At 40.1% G+C, this 19133-nt stretch overlaps 1 protein-coding gene across 6 annotated transcripts in view; it reads right to left on the reverse strand.

Annotated features, from left to right (window-relative positions):
• Positions 1-18820, reverse strand: part of TMEM108 (transmembrane protein 108) — a 162547-nt gene extending 143727 nt beyond the window's left edge. For 3 of the 6 annotated variants that reach the window (XM_032704870.1, XM_032704833.1, XM_032704908.1), the window contains exons 1-2: positions 18728-18820; positions 10027-10156 (exon numbers count right to left, since the gene is read on the reverse strand). The gene's annotated coding sequence lies outside the window, so the exon portion shown is untranslated. Of the gene's footprint in view, positions 1-10026; positions 10157-13792; positions 13811-14637; positions 14656-18727 lie in introns of those variants that run through there. The other 3 variants (XM_032704860.1, XM_032704850.1, XM_032704841.1) reach the window with 3 other exon arrangements.
• Between the last annotated feature and the right edge of the window lie 313 nt (positions 18821-19133).

Here is a 19133-nt window from a genome sequence, read left to right on the forward strand (position 1 = left end):
TAATCAGCATGTTACTTTGGATGATGGCAATGTTGCAGCAAATCAGAGGGCAAGCCCTCTCAAAACAAAAAACCTAAGCTTTCATTAGCTACTTTTCTCATCACACTGTATGATGGAGATCTGAACAGAACCTACCTCTGCAGCTAGTTACTGTATTTAGAAATGGTCTGCAGTGCCAGAATGTGAAGCGGTGGATTACTTCTGACCTTTACCAAGTTACATGTAAATCCAGCTGCCAGCTACAGATGGTAAGCTCCAGAGATAAGAAATCAGCTTTAGCAGTCCTTTGGTGATCACATTTTGCAAGTTTTGCAGCAGTTATAATGCAAAAATTATTATACAATATAACCCCCCTCTATTATACTTCACATGATAATACAAATAATATTAAAGTGGAGTTGTGCAGCCCCTCTAAAGAATGAGAATCTTAGCTTTTAACACAAAAAAATTGGGGGTTGCGACACAGGGATATGAGAGAAATAAAAAATGGTGGTTATGTTTTGGTTGCTTTTCAACAAGCTAAACCAACAGAACTAAATTGCCTTGCACATCAGTAAGGGCATTCTATTCAGAAAAGGTGCCTGAATGTTGTCAGTTTTCATGCACTATCAATTACAGAGCAAGTAGTTCAGTCTGATTCCTTGTATATCTAACTTAAGAAGAAAGACAGTGCCAATGCCCTATGGAAGAGATGTATAATCGGAACTACCCTTCACTTAAAATTTTATTTAGTGCCAGACTGTTTCTCTGCAACTAAGGTAGAAAGAAGGTGGGTTAAGGCAAATACACAGAAGGTCCTAAGGAAGGAAACCCTGCCCAGCAATGAAATCACTCTCCCAGGAGCTGAGACCTATGATTTCTACTTTTGGCATTCCTGTTATCATAGTATTAAGAACTTGGGAGGAGGATATATGACATCTGACAGGGCTAGCTTCCATGATTTTACCCAACACCATACTTCCACTCATAAACAGCTGTACTAATTACAGTATAACTACTCACAGAGCACTGCCTAACACAAGTCAGATAGTGCCTCAGAAGGGTATTGTGAAGTTTAATTAATGCACACAAAACACTTTGAAAGCCTGAGACTAGGTCACTACATCACCTCAAGGTAGCATGCCACAGCTGCAGAGCACTAATAGTGGAATTTTGAAGAAAAACAGCGAATGATCCCATTGTTGCAACAGATCTGAGTATTTGTCACAACCAACTAATGTATTTCATATGAGACAGGGAAAATGAAGGCAGTTCAGCACAACATGAGGTTAAACTGGAGATAAAAAGCATTGAAAAAAGTCTATGGAAAAATTTTCACAGCTACCATCCTGCAATGTTTCAGTGAATTCTCTCCTCACATAAAAACTTACAACTAGCCTATGAATATCCCCCGAGGATAGCTATCCGTGTCAGATTTCAGGATATTAGATTTAACACAGAGCTTATGTTACTTGTGCAGAGCGTGAAAATCTTCCCACCCCCTCAACACCTTCCCCAGCTCTCTCTCCCAAGCTCCTGCCTCTGCAGCAACCCTCAACGGCTGTGCTACCAGACTGAGTGCTAGACTGGTTTTGTACTATTAGTTGCAGATACCTAAAATGTAAGATAAAGTCACTGCTGGCAGCCTAGTATCCAAACCTAATTCTAACTCTGTACACTATGGTTCTTGAAAACTAAACACATATTTTGGGAAGTAGCCAATTATTTAATCCTAGATATAAACCTTTACCCCTTTCAAATTCTATTAGTTTGCATATTTCTTATACAACAATTTTCATCTACAAATCTCAAAGCACTTCCCAAACATATCTCTGGGCTGCAACACCACACATTCCATGGTAAATACACCATTTAGTCTAAGATTTTTGTAATTTATATATATATATGGGGATAGGTTCTAATAGTAGCCTTAAATCAGTAAAGCCTAGCTGTCTAGCCCTTCCAATAATTACACTGAGCAACAATCTGTGTTTGGGTTTTTTAAGATTCTAAAAGCTTTTTAAATTTGTTCATTTACTAGTTTGCTACACAGGAAACTTGACAGAAGCAGTAGAACCATTCTCCTCATCTGCAGTTATTCCTTTCACTATGAAGAATTACAATGGATCTTTGATACAAACACGAATTTATATACAAATTATATTTGTTTAAAACACATTTTTCCACATTTCTCTTTGCTCCACTGAAACAGAGGCACACCTTATTTTTTGCAGTTTTGAGGGGAAAGATCTTCAGGAAAATAGGCATAATGGCTTCTTCTATACCTGGACAGTTTTTCTGATCAGCATAGAGTGTCTTCATACACTAGGGAATTTTTTAAGGAATATGTTCCTTACAGGTTTCATCACATCACCTTCCTGTGCTTTTTCTACTTGTGCAGGAGAAAATCACAACACTTCTTTCTCAGCAGCTGCTTATGTGAAGAGAGAAAGAAGAGCTATTTCATTAGGACTGCTTTGCTCTGATCTGCCATATGTACAGCACATCACTCCTCTATTTTGGTCTTTTATTTCTGAGGTTACTTTAAAATATGTGGTGTCACTTATATCAGAGAAAAATCAGGCGTTATGATTTCTTAACCTATTGTTGTACAAGTTATTGAAAATTACCACCTCTATTTCTTGCCAAAATTTCTTTAACAAGTTCTGAATTTCCTTCACTCCTCCAAGTCTGAAAGTCAGGTGTCCTTCAACTTGAATCATGGGAGCAGACACTTTAAATTAGCAAAGAATCTGCATGGAACAAGACTGGAAACTCTTAGGAGATACCCAATGGAAATTCACTGGGAAGTTATACACGATTGTGTGAAGAGCACAAAGCATGATTTTTGTATATATACACATAATTGATGCTGCAAGAGAGAGGGATGATGCCTAATAAGTTTAGCACAAGATTATAGGCATGCTAGCATGATTTCCTTGCAGGTTGAGACACCATGTAAATCTATTTGATATGAAATTAGATAAGACAAACAAAAGCTACCTACTAGCATGAAAATGTGTTTGATTTTTTTGTGTGACTGAGAAGCAGAATATTTCTACTTTTCCACAGAGCAAAAGTTCAAGGATGAGACAGTCCCAGGAGGGAAACACAAAGAAGATCCCACTTAGTGTAAAGCTGGATAAAACAAGACTGATCACCCGTAAGCAGACAACTAAAATTAACCTGGAAAGGTGCAGTAAGATGAAGGAAGAATTTCAAGAGCCTAAGGGGAAGAGTGGAAGATGTCACACTCTCCAAAAGGGGAATATCAAGGTCCTACCTCCATGAAAGATGAAGAAATATGTCAATTACTACTAAGAAACAGAAAACTGAAGAATACAGTATTATTAAATTGCCAAAGAAAGTGCAGAATAATAGTGTGAGGGTTCCTGCCACTTGGTACCTGACAACTTCCATTCTGAAAGCTATTAGGTTGTATGGTAGAGTCGGGAAATAAAGTAAACAATGTCTGCCTAAGACAACATCATGTTGAGAGATTCTTCTCAAAGACATGAAGAAGGCATCTCAAAAGGGAAAGCAACAATTGCAAATTAATATATCTATTGTGATAGGTAAAACACCCTTCAATTTAAAGAAAAACTCTGAGAATAGGATTTTACATTTCACCATTTTTGGTCAACAGTTATCTTGATCACAAGAGCAGCTAACAGACCAAATCAGAAAGAAGAATAGATCAAGGTGACTCTGAAGTCATTCTTAGCTTTAAAAGTTCTTCTGGAGAATTGTGTGGGAAAAAAAAGATTCAGCATAAAAGGCAGAACTGCTGAACTACCTGAAGTTTACAGACAATATATCCTACCTCCAAGATTTGACTAAGCTGAGCAAGGAAAGCCAGCAGAAGATGCAGCTAAATGAGCAAGAAGTACTGTTCTTCAGAGTATTCAGAAAAAGAACTAGGACAAAGAATACAGCTTTCAGAAAAGCACCGATCTTTTCTCTGAATAGCTATAAAAGAGAACAAGAGTTACAACACTGATGCATACAAAAGACAACACAAAAGAGGATTTAGTATATTAAATACTTGTTTGGCAGTTCACTAGGATGCTTAGACAATGCTGCCTGCTGATTATGTTGTTCAAACTAGACCAAAGTCATATAGTAGCAGTAGTCTGCATTTTTAACAATCTGGATCTTCAGCAACTGCACATATATTCCCTCCCTCCCGCATTTCATTCCCAAAGTCAAAAGAAACTACTACTCCATTTAACCAAAGGAAAGATTTAAGGTGGATGAATTAGGAAATTAGTTAAAGCCATGTAAAAACCCCCAACCAGATCCTGTGGGTAAGGCCATGCTCAGATCCTGTCTCACTTTCCAAAAAAAAAAAAAACCACAACAGTTCCTTTTTCTGACTAGACCTATAGTCTATCATATGTATCAGTTTCCCACGCCTATACACATTCAGAAAGAAGCCAACAATAAGTTTGAATCCTACACTGAAATGCATGAAAATAGGCTTTTACAGAACATTTAAAAGTCAAAATCTTTCCCCACTTTTTAAGCACTTAGATTCAACAACTCAGTAGTCAGCTAGATCTTCATTCACAGCTTTAAACATCCCCAGTATGTGCAAAAGAGGATGCTGGCTTTCACTTGTGAAACTTCACTTGATGTGCTTCTGCCTTCCTACTTGCAGGCGTTCCTTTGACTTCTTAGCACTGCTGTTGGGGTGCTAAATGCCGAATGACAGTATTTTTAAAAGAATGTTACTTTGCATTTGCTTTACAAAGGCTGGCTCTTAAGCAGTTTTACAACTAACTAAATCTAAGCAATTAGCACATGCATGTAAGTAGAAAAAACAAACAAACAAACAAACAAAAAACAAAAAGACCCCAACAAAACCAGAAACTAAAAAGAAAGGTTATATCATCAATAGAGCTTTAAAAATTCATTTTTAGTAATTTAACATGTAATTAATACCACAGATACAAAAACAAGTACACCAGTCATATTGTATACATTTTCTGTACTGACTTAACTTCCTGTATGAGGATCTTCATTTACAGGGACCTCTTTTAGCACAACAAGATGATGTTGTCTCAGCTGCAACCTCACCTTTGTAGACAGATTAGTTAAAAGTTCAGTTTGGCCTCCTTCTTGTAAGAAGCTGAATTCCAAAACTGAGTCTCCCTTGAATTTCTGTAGTTCTCTGTATTCCATTTACTATTTTCGGTTCTCTTCCTGAAGAGCAAATAGTTGAACTGAAGTGTGACCTTTTTACTCACTTTAAATATGACCTAGAAATGCACAGCTGAAATTTAACAGACTGATCCTTAATCTAACTGAGGATAGGCCCACTCATTCTGCAGAAAGATCAGCCCACGGATGTAAGAGCATTGAGTGAATAGCCAGGTCTGGTGCTTAGTTTTAGAAGTGGACTTTAGATCTCTGCTTTGCGTGATCCTGGGCTAATCTCAGTGGCCATCTGTATGGGGGGGAGGGGGGAGCTGGTGGGATAAGGGCATTTCCCCACCCCACATAGCTGATACGAGGTTGTCCTCAAAACTAAGGCTCCTTATGGGTTGTGAGGACCCTGAGGCTAAACAAGTGGACACCTAAAAGTATCCCAGTTTTCATTTCTATGTTTGATGAGAAACCAGAGGAAGCACTACACACCCTGCATGACCAGGTTCCTGCTTCTTTCTTTTTGTCAGTACTGATGGACCCTCTTAGATGAGTCTCACAGCAAGTTTATCCTTTTATCAGATTTCCCACTCTAAATTTACCAATTTACTTTCATACCAGATATTGAACAAGGGGTCATACTCCCAAACTTCTTCCACTTACTGGTGAATTGCCCACCACACTTGACAGCATTTAACTGCACCCACAGAACTTTTCACCCCCACTATACATGGTAGTCTCCTACCACCCCAAAAGATATGTTATTGTTTTCTGTTAGTAATCAAATTTGTCAGGGCCAAATCATCAAGTAGAGTGAATTATGCACATTCAGTGGCATCAACGTGAATGAAATGTTATCAAAACAACTGTATTTTTCATCTAGTCATCAAGAAATAATTGCCACATCTCACATGCTGCTTGAATAGATGACTAAGTAGCAACAAGTGTTTAGGTATTCTTTACTGATGAATACTGAATACTCTCCTTGCAGAAACAAATTAAAAATAAAGTTGTAATAATTCCCACATCAAAACTAGAAGAAATGCATTATTTTTGATTGTTTAGACTCTGATCTTGCTTCATAACCTTTTCCTTTTGATGGGTTTTGAATATAATCTTCTGTGACTAGCATCCAGTGTTAGTAGTAATAAATACAGGCAAGAACAAACATCTTATTACTAGGTGGCTCTGTTGTTACTTCTATATCTTAATGTCTGCTTTAGGAGGGCTAACTTCTGAAGCTAACTCCTTCAGGATTTAGCTCATAAAGGATCAATGACTTCTAGCATGCTCTTGAGTAGCGACAGGGGAAAAACCTTGGATTGCTAGCTGCTATCTCGTCTTTTTACTTCAGGCACTGCTGGGAAACACTGCAAAGCAGAACTTATCATCGAGGACAAGGGATCAAGAGAGCTGAAATTAGAAAAGACAGTTTGGCTGCTTTCAGTTCAAGTGGAAGTATTATAAAAAGTCTTCCAAATTATGTCACACAGGGCAAGTGTCACTGCAGTTAGTAAGAACTTACTGTGCCAGCAAATGTCAGGACAAATTACACAGCAGGACAGGCGAGCTGTACGTCACATTCACTTCCAAAAGGAAAAGGCTTCCCCCCACTGCCAAGAAGCTGCTACCATTTCCAAGTGGATTTAAATCAAACTGCTCTTATTCAAATCAAAACTGTGTAGAAGGAGTACTATAGTGATGGGATGGACAATTCTTCAGATCCTTCCCCACTTGCATGGATGAAACGCTTTGATTCTCCACCACCTTAGCACACAGTCACCTCAAGGCTATAGAGCTGTGTATGTAAATGGCTGCCTGCAGGTTCTTGAAGCCACTGCTTACCCATGCTGATGAAAAATGTCTCACTGTCCCTGCACTACTGGGTCATACCCATCTAATCTTTCTTGCCTCTTTGATCATATGTTCTTTGCAGAAGGATGCATTTGCAATTTATGTGGGGACCCAGCACAGTACATCGCACAACTGAGGCCTCATCAAGGCCTGGGGTCCCTTAGCACTACTAGAAAAGTGAATAATAGGAACATAAAATTCAGTGCACCAGATATGAGAAAGACAGGACTAAGTCATAAGCAAAAAAAATTTATTTATTTAACTATAAGGAAATCTTCCACTGGACTGTGAACTTCTAGCAAAATCAACTCATTTTGATTTCAGCTTGAAAATAAATGTTTCAATTATAAATTACCAGCGCTTCAATACAGGAAAAAACCACATCCCTATGTTCTGCAGTGAAAGCAAGAAAAGGAAAAAAAAAAAAAAAAAAAAAACCAACAAAAACCCCACATACAACTAAATATGAGCTACAAAACATTTGGATAAGTTGAAGAAAATTTTTATTCAGTTTTGAACTTTTCTAATCCATGATTTCCCAGAGGTCTTCAGGCGCTTCTTCTTAAGGCTTTCATTTAAAACTCAGATTGCTGAAAAATATTAACTGAAACTCACATAGCTTCTGTTAATATCAGAATAACTGTGTTGGGTATAAACCAGAAGGTAGCTTGTTCCTTCACTTCCTAAGCTTTGTTTGGCGTTTCAATCATTTCTCAGCCAAAAAAAGGTAAACACACCCAGAAGGCTATCAAGAATCATACCCATAAATAAAACGCAATATAAAAGCTCAGGGATTCAGAGTCTGGCTTTGATTTAAGCCACTATTACCTCCAGTTATTTATGCTACCCTGCAGTCTCAGGCTACCATCCCAAATACAAGAGTCACTATAGTAGACCATCTCAGGTGCTTTAAAGCAGAGACAGCACAGCACTGAAAGAGTAATGAAGTTTTAAATGAAGACCAAGACCATACACAGAAGTAGCTGGGTTGCAAGCTCACATTTCCACACAGCAACTCCACAGGGACAACAGCCTTTGGCAAATGAAAACTAACAAAGCAACTCTGGGGCTCTAACAACATTTCTGCTGTGAAGCAGTGCCTATAAATCCAGTTAACTAAGACACTGTAGAACACTCTGACCCTGAACATTTTTCTTAGCCACTAGCACCAGTTCTTTTCAGAAAGTACTCAATTTTTGTGCAACTCTGTCTGTCATCAATTTGTGTTCTGAATGGCTGGGCTTGAGCTATGTCTGTGTAAGCAGAACTTGCCTCCATGTATTCATTCTCTATCCCCAGAATGGCTGCTGCAAGAATGCAAATCCTATTTGGAAGGATTACTTGCCACGCAACAGCCAGAGGCCCTTGTCCAAGGCTGGGCTCCCTGCCGGGCCAAGAAGCACAAACTCAGAAGCTCCAATTCAGAGAAGGATGTGATTAAAGAAGGCAAGGTGGCAACAGGAAAAGGTATTGTGATCTCACATACGCAGAACCAAAGCTGGCATTCCCCTCCCACTGGCAAACACCTTTCATAAAGGTGTTCAAACAGGAAAGCACAGACCAGGCACGTACTTACACTTGTGGAAGCTGGCCATAACTGGTGGCAATACAGATTCTATGTACATTCCTTCGTAACAACGATTATGGAAAATTACTGGAATGTTCCAAGTACTAAAGAGTTTGAATGTGTTTTTCCTTGTAAGTTGTATTTGCTATTGCTTATCTTTGTATTTTCTGAATACTTCACACATTTCATTCCTGCTATTTCAGCATACCAGGGAGCCCTTTCTATTTCTGCAGGATGCAGTGCCATAGTCTGTTACATTCCCCAGCTTAGGATCTCTTCACTTTATTTCTTCCACAAAAGAAGAATAAGAGTGGTTGTCTCACGCTTGTGAAAATGGCAGACTGATAACACTGGTGGTCAGCATTTCCATTCAGAATAGAAGCAATGGCAGTGCACTTGGACAAGATTGTTTCCTTATCATTTTCACTGGCTGGTGAAAATGGAGAAATGAAGTGTCATGCTGACTTCAGCTGAAAGTCCTCTCTTTAGCCTCTCTGGGTTAAAGCAGACACCAGTTAAGTTCCAGCTGTAACAGCCTCTTTTTGCAACTGCACAGCTGCCTGATTTGAGCCTCAGGGTAACACAGAGCTGGTGTGGTTTTGCATTTGCTCTGTAGCAAACTTGTCTTGATCAGAATTCTTAAAATACAAAGAAGTCCCACATAGCCATTCCCCAGCCACGTAGAACTACATCATCTTGAAAATGAGAAATTTTACTTTAAAACGAGTTCATGTATTTCTCAAGTGTTTCTACAGTTTCAAGTAACTTCTTGAAAATCTGTTTCGTACCTTCCCTGAAAACAACTCAGTAAAAGAAACATTCAGAACAAGTAACAGTATATCCAGCCATCAGGTAAAAGATGCCCAGAAAATGTATTAAGATCTCCACCATCTTACAGCTTAAACCAAAAAGTAATTATTTTTATTGACAGAAAAAAAATAAAATGCAGCACATTTTGTAAACAAACCATATAACAATCCTGAAAGTGAAAGAACACTAAAACTGTACAAAGAAAATGGCATAACTTGAATCTCCAGTTAGAGATATTTTCTGGTATCCAGTTTAGAGACTTTTTCTCGTGACTAGCTGTTACATTAAGTACAGGTTTCAAGTCTACTTCAATGTACAGCAATTAACAAGTACATTAAAAAAAAAGACATCTTAGGTGAGTTGGAAGGTTTTCTATTAGCACATACTAAAAATAGACAACCTGTAGAGCTATCTAAACAGATACTTCATGTAACAAAATTCTGAATTTTACAGGCTCCAAGGATCCACGTTTATCATTTGCTTTTGGAATTTGAGGCCTTTTGAGGTGTGCATATCATCCATTTATACACTGTTATTAATAACTGGCCACAGTTAGACTGAACAAGCTTTGGAGAACACCTCCATCACCAACTTGGGCAGTGCCACAAGAGAGAGCTGCACTGCACTGAAGAGAAGCAAACCAGCAGAGAAATCCTTTTGTGCCTTACCTTGTAACAGGAAGAGCAGATGCCTTCAAACATATCTATATCCATACAGTCCATTGGTTCGGATCTTCCCGGTAATAGCAACTCTTCCAGCTTCTTGTTTTCTTATTTTTAATGCGCCAGCTGGTGCAACCTGTATATTTACAGAAGTGGGTGTGTTATTCCAAGACATTTATTCATCTAATTTTATAAGGCATTCAATTTAAATACATATGGCTCTGTTCCATGTGGCTTCTATTGCTCTCCAGAGCTTTCAGTGTAATGGATTACAGACCACATTGTTTCTGCAGGTTATTGATTTTTGGGAGTATAAGTAGAAAACTCTTTAGAATCTCTTTGCAGACTTTTCAGACTATCACATTCCATGTATGTATATCTTATACACTTGACAACATGCTCGTATTTCATGAAATTCAAACACTTAACAAAAAAGCATGGCATAAGTTGCATCTCTTAATTGTCAATTTCTTTGTCAATTTATCTGTTAAAGGTTGATTCTTGTGGCAAGAGACTAAGCCAAATTTAAATACTAGTTCAGGAACAGGAATGCTACAAATCTGAGAAACTAGAGGTTGACAGAGTGGCCAAGATTTATGTTCAGCAATTAAGGTAACATAAAAGAAAAAAAACCTTCCAAAAAAGTGACTTTGGCCACCATTCACAGGTTTTCAGGACCAGAGTAAATTAGTGGGACAGTAAGAAAAGTCAGTCAGAGAAATTCTTATTTTTTTTTTAGAACTATTCTGGGAAGCACAGTGAGATTCTTCAAGTGTATCTATAGCTGCAGTGCCTTCCAGGTATCTAAATTTGGTCATCCAAATCAAAAGGACCTTTGAGAACCAAACAACAGGTCCTCTGCTTAAGCAAAAGAGTTTTCCTCTGTGGAAGCTATGAGGGAGTCACTTATATATCACAGAATATTCTGAGTTGGAAGGGACCCACTAGGGTCGAGTCCAACTCTTAAGTGAACAGACATCCAGGGATCAAATCCATGACCTCGGTATTATTAGCATGATGCTCTAACCAACTGAGCTAATCTCAGGGTATGTTTGACTCCCCACTGTAGACTGTACAGCAGATACCCTGCACTCTATATGCAGGGTCCACAAGCAGAACACATTTTCATGGTGGATTTTACAAAAACATATTTCAGTTTTCATGAAAGTTCCATTAAACAATGGTGTGTAATTATCTGTTTACTGGCACACAGGCAGTCCACATTAGTTCAAGAGCTGCTTTGCTGAGCTGAACTCAACTGCTCAAACAACTGCTTCATTATGAGATTTCACCCGACAGCACTGGCTCCAGCACCATGGCACAGAAAATGGGATGCACATATGCTGCTTTCCACATTTGGCTCCTGCTGCTTAAAAGTTGCCCCTGCTCTCCACAGAAATTGTTTATGAGTATTTCAAAGGTTAATACAGTCTTGTGTATATGCAGTTTGTAGCATAAACATCTTATGTAGGCTGCTCCCTGCCTCTCTTTTTCTACTATGGAAAATTGAAAATTAACTCACTTCAGCCAGAATGCCTGAAAATCAGTGATAACACTTTACACTACATTAACCACTTGTAGACTTACATCCTGGTGTAAATCCCTACCACGAAGGATGGCACACAAAGACACTGCACAGCAGAGCTGGCATGTCACACGCTGATGGCACACTGGCTACATCTGATTTAATTGCTATTTAAACCTGAAACTCCCCACGGAGCTAGAAAAAGCCTTGATCCTGGGAGATGTTTCAAGGGACCTGTGCCTCCTCCTCCATGCAGACATATCTCAGATGTGAAAGGTCACGCACAATTAACCTGCAGTCCTTGACTCAATCTCCAAATAAAAACCAACATTATGCAGGCTCCTCTTTTACTTCCAACAAGTGTCAGGACTTGATTTATGTGAAGTAAAAGATCTGTCATTCAGAAGTACTGGATAAAATGAGAGTCATGATTTAACATGGGAAAAAATACAACATACACTCTTCCAAATTAAGTACCACAACACAAACTGCTAGGAGACAATATTGACAATGCCACACTATGCAGGTTATCTGAACATTTCCAGGCTATATTTTTATTCAATCCATGGTTTTGGACCTCTCTAATTAGGACGAAGTCTCCTCCTTCCGGACAGTGGAGCATGCAGAGACTGGCACAGGGAAGCAGTTTGCATGGCGATAACACTGTATATTACAATTGCAATACCATGCTTGGGTTGTGATTTTGGCATGATGCTGTATCACTCTGCAGAATCAAAATCCAACATAAGTCAAATATCCTCACATAAGTAAATCTGGTCTTAAAAGACTGAACTCTCCTGCCATCTCAGACCTGTTGGATGACCAGAGCCTGTAGGTCAGGAGTGGCAGCCAACACATCTTTTTGGCACTACACGGCCAACCAGCTCAGTGAGATGATCAATCTCCTTTTCTCTGTAGCACCATGGAGACCTTAAGCAAGCAGGGTTCAGACAGAGGTGAGTGGCTGCTGTCCTTTGAATGGTGGGTCAAAGAGGAAACAAGTCTCTCAACTTGGCAGGAAGAGGTAGCAGGTTATGAAAAGGGACGTAGGCTTTGACATGTGCCTGGGTGCAGGTAAAGAGAACTCTGATGGCATACCACTCCCACAATACTACTGAAGAACTTATTACGGTTAAGTGGAGAAATTGGTTGTCATGTGCAAAATTCCTATGGAATTAGGACTCTCTGTATACACTCATGTCATTTACGTGACTGCAGGGATAGATACAAGGCAGTCTACATCAAATAACAAAGAGGAATTAGCCAACAGCAGTAAGCAAGATGAAGAGTGAAAAGACATCTAAAACTGGGGTGTTTTTCCTGGTTGATTACTGAGATTAATTACCTTCATGACGCAGAGTCTCTGCTCAAATGCTGATAGAAACAGAAATGGAGATCCCCTTGAATCCACCACTATAAATAGAATGCTACAATACTAGGTTGTATTCACACTTTGGATGTATACTAGTTCTATTCCTTTGTATATAATATTCTCATTATCTCAGTGTTTTCCCACATAATGATAGACATTATATGAACTACAAAAAGTACAGATTAACTAACCAAACTGCTTGGGTGTCTGATTACATGATACACCTTTAACTATTTACTCAGAAACTGAAGCAAGGGGAGTTGTTTGAGAGATAACATCATGATGAGTTACTGTCCTGATCAGTTACACTGTTAATCTACATTGGTATAAAATGCTAAAACCGAGCGAAGGAGCATTATCAATATTTAAAAGTGGTTGCATTGCTTTCAGCTCCACTTAGCTCTACGTCCTAAAATCTTACTGTGTGAAAAGCTGATCTTAGTTTTTCAGTGTGTGCTTGCATATAGAGAGTATTCTACCTCTACCTCTGTAATCTGAAGTTGCACAACATGCTGTAAACCATTGTTTTAACATCTTAGCATGGATCATAGCTCTGAAGTCTTTCAAAAGCAAAACCGTATTTTATGTAGAAAAAACAAAAGTACAGCGGGCAGACAGGTACTGCTCCATTCATTTTGAGTGACCTATTTACAGCGGATGTGGAGATGGACCAATGATAAGGACATAGCTGCAACTACTTCTCAACTATGAAAGATTCCCAATACACCTGTGTGATTTCCAAACATAAGGAGTTATATTCTCAAATGTACATGCATACATGTGTTATGGAACAGTGGAATTAATCTTATCTCATTTTAGGACCATCATAAAGGACTTCTAAATGTAGTCCTGCACCATCTATTCTAGAGAATTACCACTGGATTACAATAGGAATGCCAGGTGATCCTTTAAGCGACCACAGAAGGCTTCTTTCACCACAGATTCCCCCATGTCTTCCACAACTAACATATTGTACTACTGTCTTGTCATAAAACTATGCTTGTTCCTTTAATGCATTGTGATGTTTTACTTAAAAGTCCTTCCTGGAAAAGTCTGACTTAATAGACAGCACTTAATAAGGCAGAGTGAGCTGCCCAGCCAAACCTTTTACTAAATAATACCAAAACTGCCAGAACTTATGCCGTTGCAAAGACGGTTAAAAACGTCCTTGCTGCCCTGGAAGCATATATATCTCAGAGAAAAAATTCACATACCCCTTTTGATTCATGTTAATGTCATTGTTTACAGGATGCATTAAATCCTGCCTAAATTACCAGGCACAGGAGCACTTGCGGATTGATATGTGGCCTTCCCTCAACAGCAGTGTAATCAGGCTGAGGTAAACCAGCCTGTTGCAACCAGCATGATGTCTCCAGATGCCTGCATTCCTCTGCACACTCCCACCCACCCACCCCTCACCACATTTCCTACCCTTTTCCCTTTGTCATTTTCTCATCTTCTCATCTTTCTTTAGCCCTCCCTCTCCTTTTGTACCAGCAGAGGTTGGAGGCCAACTGGCTGGAAAAACAGCTTTGCAGAGAAAGACCTGGGGCCCTCAGTGGACAAGTTGACCATAGACAAGAAGTATGCCCACCTGACAAAGAAGGGACAGTAAAGAAGGTGAAGCCAGGCTCTTCTCAGGGGCTCACTGAAAGAACAAGACGAAACAGGCACAAACAAAAATACAAGCAATTCCATTTAAACAGAAGAAAACTCTCACCATGAGATTGGTCCAACACAGCTAAAGGTGATCCAAAGAGGCAGTGGAGTCTCCAACCCTGGAGACTGGAGATATTTCAAAACTCAGCTGCACGCAGTCCTGTGCAACCTGCTCTAGATGCTTTGTGCAGAGGGTTGAACCACAAAACCTCCAGAGGTCCCTGCAACTTCAGCCATTTTATGAGCCTGTAAACAAAGCCCTGTTCCCTCACTAACTTTTTTTTTTTTAAACAAGTTGACCATAGTATGTTACTGACCTGGCTAAGTTAAAAACCTTACCCTGAACAGTGGTAGAAGAATTTCAATTGAAGTCTCCATACTTCATGGATGGAATGGACTGACGAAAAAATTACTTTGAAAATTCACCTAGATGTTAGAGATGATCCTTATTCTAAGAATCATAAAGATCCTTTTGTGCTTTTCTTAGAAGAAAAGCTCCAGTGATCACTGCTGCTTGCAGAAAGATCAGTACTTCCACTTTCAGCATTTAATGCATTGCCCACTTGTGGCATTACATTACGTCTTGCCCTTTATATCACGCTCCCAAATGGTGACTGCCAAGGCAATTTTAGTTAGCAAATCTTTTCCTCAGCCTCCTAGAACACTGGATAAAACCTGCTTTCTGATGCAGAAAGAATGATGTGAGAGCATAGAGCATTCATCGCCATAATAAAGAACAAGTCAGACCCTTACCCAGCGCTCCAGAGAGCTTTACAAAGGAAAGCTGGCAAGTGTGCCAGCTGATACTCTTCTTTCAGGGAATGCTACCAGCAAAGGTCACAGTGAATGCTTTACCTACAAATTACATATATAGTCATCAGTGGCAAGGATTATCCAGTATCAAGCACAGATGCATCACGTTCTTGCTCAAAGAGGCGGCTAAGTGTTCTGCATAATCCATTTCCTCCGTCAGCCAGGAGCAACAGATGGGGCGCTCTTTCCTACACCCATTGCTCCTTATTGCAACAGTTACCACATTCTGATCATTAATGATCCATTTGGAACGCCTCTAACCTCAACATTCTGAGTTCTAGTATCTCAAACTCAGTTTGAGAAGCCTTATTTACAACCGACTACAAAGTAGGTAGAAAATTACAACCTGGGCTCACTCTTGTTTCTTTTGAAGAATAACTCAGTCTTCAGTCAGACAAGAGAGTCAACTACGAAGTTTTCTTTTTGCAGATGTTAAATTAGAAAATTAACAGAGACTTTGATTCTTCCTATTTTGTATGTTTACTGTAGCCAGCATGTGCCTCCAAATGAGTAATCTGCAGTTACCCCATGGTAACTGTGTTGTCTAGTGATTTCCTTGGAATACTTCAGAGAATAACATGATAGATTTTTGGTTCACTTTAATTTTCTATTGATTTTAACTTTAACATCTTCAGCACCACAGTCATAAAACTGCACTCTATCACTCAAAGGAGATCTGTTGTAGACAGATCATATTGTCTTTAGTTGTGCTCCTCCTCCTCTAGCTGAGGTTTGGATGCAAAAACTTAGTAATTATCCATTAAAAAATCATTTTTTGGTTATTAATTCATTTAGTTATTTAGTTAATAGAGCCAGGCATACCAGTTCATATTTTACACAAACAAGGATGTCATGAAACAATTCAGGGAAAGTTTTTACACAGATCCACTAACTCTGACAAGAATAAATAATTTGCAAATACATACACTAGAATTTATGTGTATATTAATTGTCTCTATTTACTTGGCAGTTTATTAAATCAATTTACAGCACGGCCAAAACCTCTGGTCTACTTTTAATCCAATGAGCTAGACTGGAGCATGAGTTGGTTGGGTGTTGATGCAACTGAAGTCTGTTGCATGGCCACTGAGGGATTCAGCTTAGCTGAACTCTTGATATGGGGAGCTGCAGGCTGTGAAGAAATGTAATCTGTGCTGATTCATCTTATCTGTTAAGGCCAAACCTCCAGTGGAAAGCAGCACCACAGCAGATGCTTCAGCAAAACCACTTAGGAATATTGCTTCCTGTTGCCAGGAGAGGAAAGGCTGCCCAGTGTTTTCAAACTTTTAAAGGTAATGTCAATACATAAAATGTCTTTAATATATGCACATTATTGCAGATATTTCAGCATTATATTGGCACATCAGTTTTATTAGCAGAAATAAAAGACTTTGTCAATAATAAGCTTGAGTTTTATTTTATTCTGCATTATGCTGCTGTAACTGCAGATCTTGGGCACAATCCCATTACTGCATCTCTACCATTGTAACACTTGTAATTGCCTTCCCTCTTTCTTTAATCTCTCCAGCAGAAAGACTAAAGTTCAAACTATTCCATACCTGGCATTAGTCTAGAGAACATCAGTTTACAAGAGTAGAGCAAATTCCATCAGTTCTAACAGGATTAAAGGTGTTTCTGCAGTTTTCAAATCCTCAAAGCAACAATTATTTTTTTTAAAGGGATACCTGGTGTTCACACAGTTGATTAGCATGGTCCACCACAATCAGAATAGCTGGTAAGAAATTTAGCATAATAATTTCACTGCATCTGCATCAAAGATTACTTTATGATTATGATTTACAGTAAGCCAGACACAGAAACTAGAGGGGAATAGGTCACTCTGGGACAACAGCACAGTAGGTAATAGCCAATTGCTTCCATGTGTAGATTTCAGTCTAATAATGGAGGTTTTAAGTCACCAGATTACGTTCAGATACAGGTAGTGTGACTATTACTACTACACTGTTAACTATACCTGCAATTTATCTGGTTAAAATCACTCTGCAAATGTAAAACTTAGAACTTAATATAGATTTTAACAGTTGCATCTGCCTTCCAGAGGTAGTGCTGCAAAGCATTAGGAGAAAATGTCAGCTTTAAAAAAAAATGTTTCTTTTGAATTGTATTCCTTAATCTACTAATTTGAACACCTTCCCCTCTCCTGCCCCCCCAAAATAAAAGGCCATCTGTAAAATGACACCCTCATTCATCAGAAGCACATTCCCATTGCTGATTTATCTCCCGAGGCAGTCAAGGGGTCATTTTTAAACATTAAATTGTCAATAGGATAAAGAGGAACTGATCCTACTTGCTTTAATTAGCAGCTTTTTCCACAGTAGCCTCTCCATATAAAGGACTTCCTCCACAGACCTTGAATGCCTGACTGCTTTCTGCAGTTGAGAGGTGAATTTCTCTGATACAGTGTATATTTTGTAGTTCTGCTGCATAAGCATGGCCATTTATTCATAGCATAGTTCAGTTTCCTTTCCAATTTTTCCCGTTTAAGTAAATTCAATCCTTAATTACTTATCCATAGTTGTTTTATCTCTGTTACAACCCATCTATTCAATCTATGCTTTAAAATATTTTCCCGAAACAGTCATCTGGCCCCTCCTACTATTTGAGAGAAATCTATGAAGGCTATCTCCTGTAAACTGCCTAGATAAAAGGTACTGCCTATCACAGTACTACAACAGCCTTCTTCAGTGCTTACGCTTCAAGACATGTTTTGAAAAGGATACTGTCTTACATGCAGTGTTCTACTTTAAACACAACATGCCAGCCACAGGCTCCCAGTTCATTATGATATGGAGCAGTCTCGTGCCTTTGGCTGTACGTTACCAATACACATCTCGGCAAACTGGTCGCGACAAGCACCTTGTAGTTCCTGCTTCAAAAGCAAAAACATAAAAATCCTGCCTTCTGCCAGCGATATGATGCTTTTTATGCAGTGATAGATACTAATGTCACCTCTCCCCGCAGCTCCCACCCATTCGAAAAGAGTGGAAATAACCCACACGCGATTTTCACTACGTGCCTGCCCCTGAAACTGCTTATTCACATTACAACCGAGCCCACTATGCTGCAGAAGGACAGTTACAACGCAACGCTCCTTAAACTACCAGCGCAAACCACCAGGCAGCTGCCACTCCGGATCATATCTCACAAAACAAGAGCAAGGAGAAAACCTAAGCAAACGCGTCTCGCAAGCGGAGCCCCCTCCCTCCCCCCTCTCCCACCCATTATTCCGGGGTTTGTGCCCCCGAGCCGAGCCCCGCAACCCCCCGCCCCGGCGGCTGAGCCCCGGGGAGCAGGATCCGGCCGCTGCCGTCGCTTACCGCTGCCCTGCTCTGCCCTGCCCTCCGCCGCGCTGCGGAGCGAGCGGCGCTGCTGCTGCTGCCTGCCGGGCACTCACCGCCGCTCCTCGCTGCTCCCCCGGCGGCGCGGGCGGGGCTCCCGCCGGCCCGGCCTCCCCGGGAAGGGTCCCTGTCTGCGGCAGGGCGGGGGGAGGCGGCGGCGGCCCCGCCGCGGGGGCGCGGAGCGGCGGCGGCGGCAGCGGGAGAGGCGGCGAATGTAAATGAGGAGCCGCGGCTGCGGCAGCGAGAGAGGCTGTCAGGGCATGAGGGGCAGGGTTTTACCGGGGCTGGCTGGGGTGGGGTGGGGGGGAGGAATTAGCAGTGATTGCACCGAGAGGGGAAACCCGGGATTTAGGAGGGCCGGGCTGGGAAGGTTAAATGCACAGCA

Source organism: Chiroxiphia lanceolata, chromosome 1 (assembly GCF_009829145.1).
Source record: "Chiroxiphia lanceolata isolate bChiLan1 chromosome 1, bChiLan1.pri, whole genome shotgun sequence".
Taxonomy (NCBI): Eukaryota; Metazoa; Chordata; class Aves; order Passeriformes; family Pipridae; genus Chiroxiphia; species Chiroxiphia lanceolata.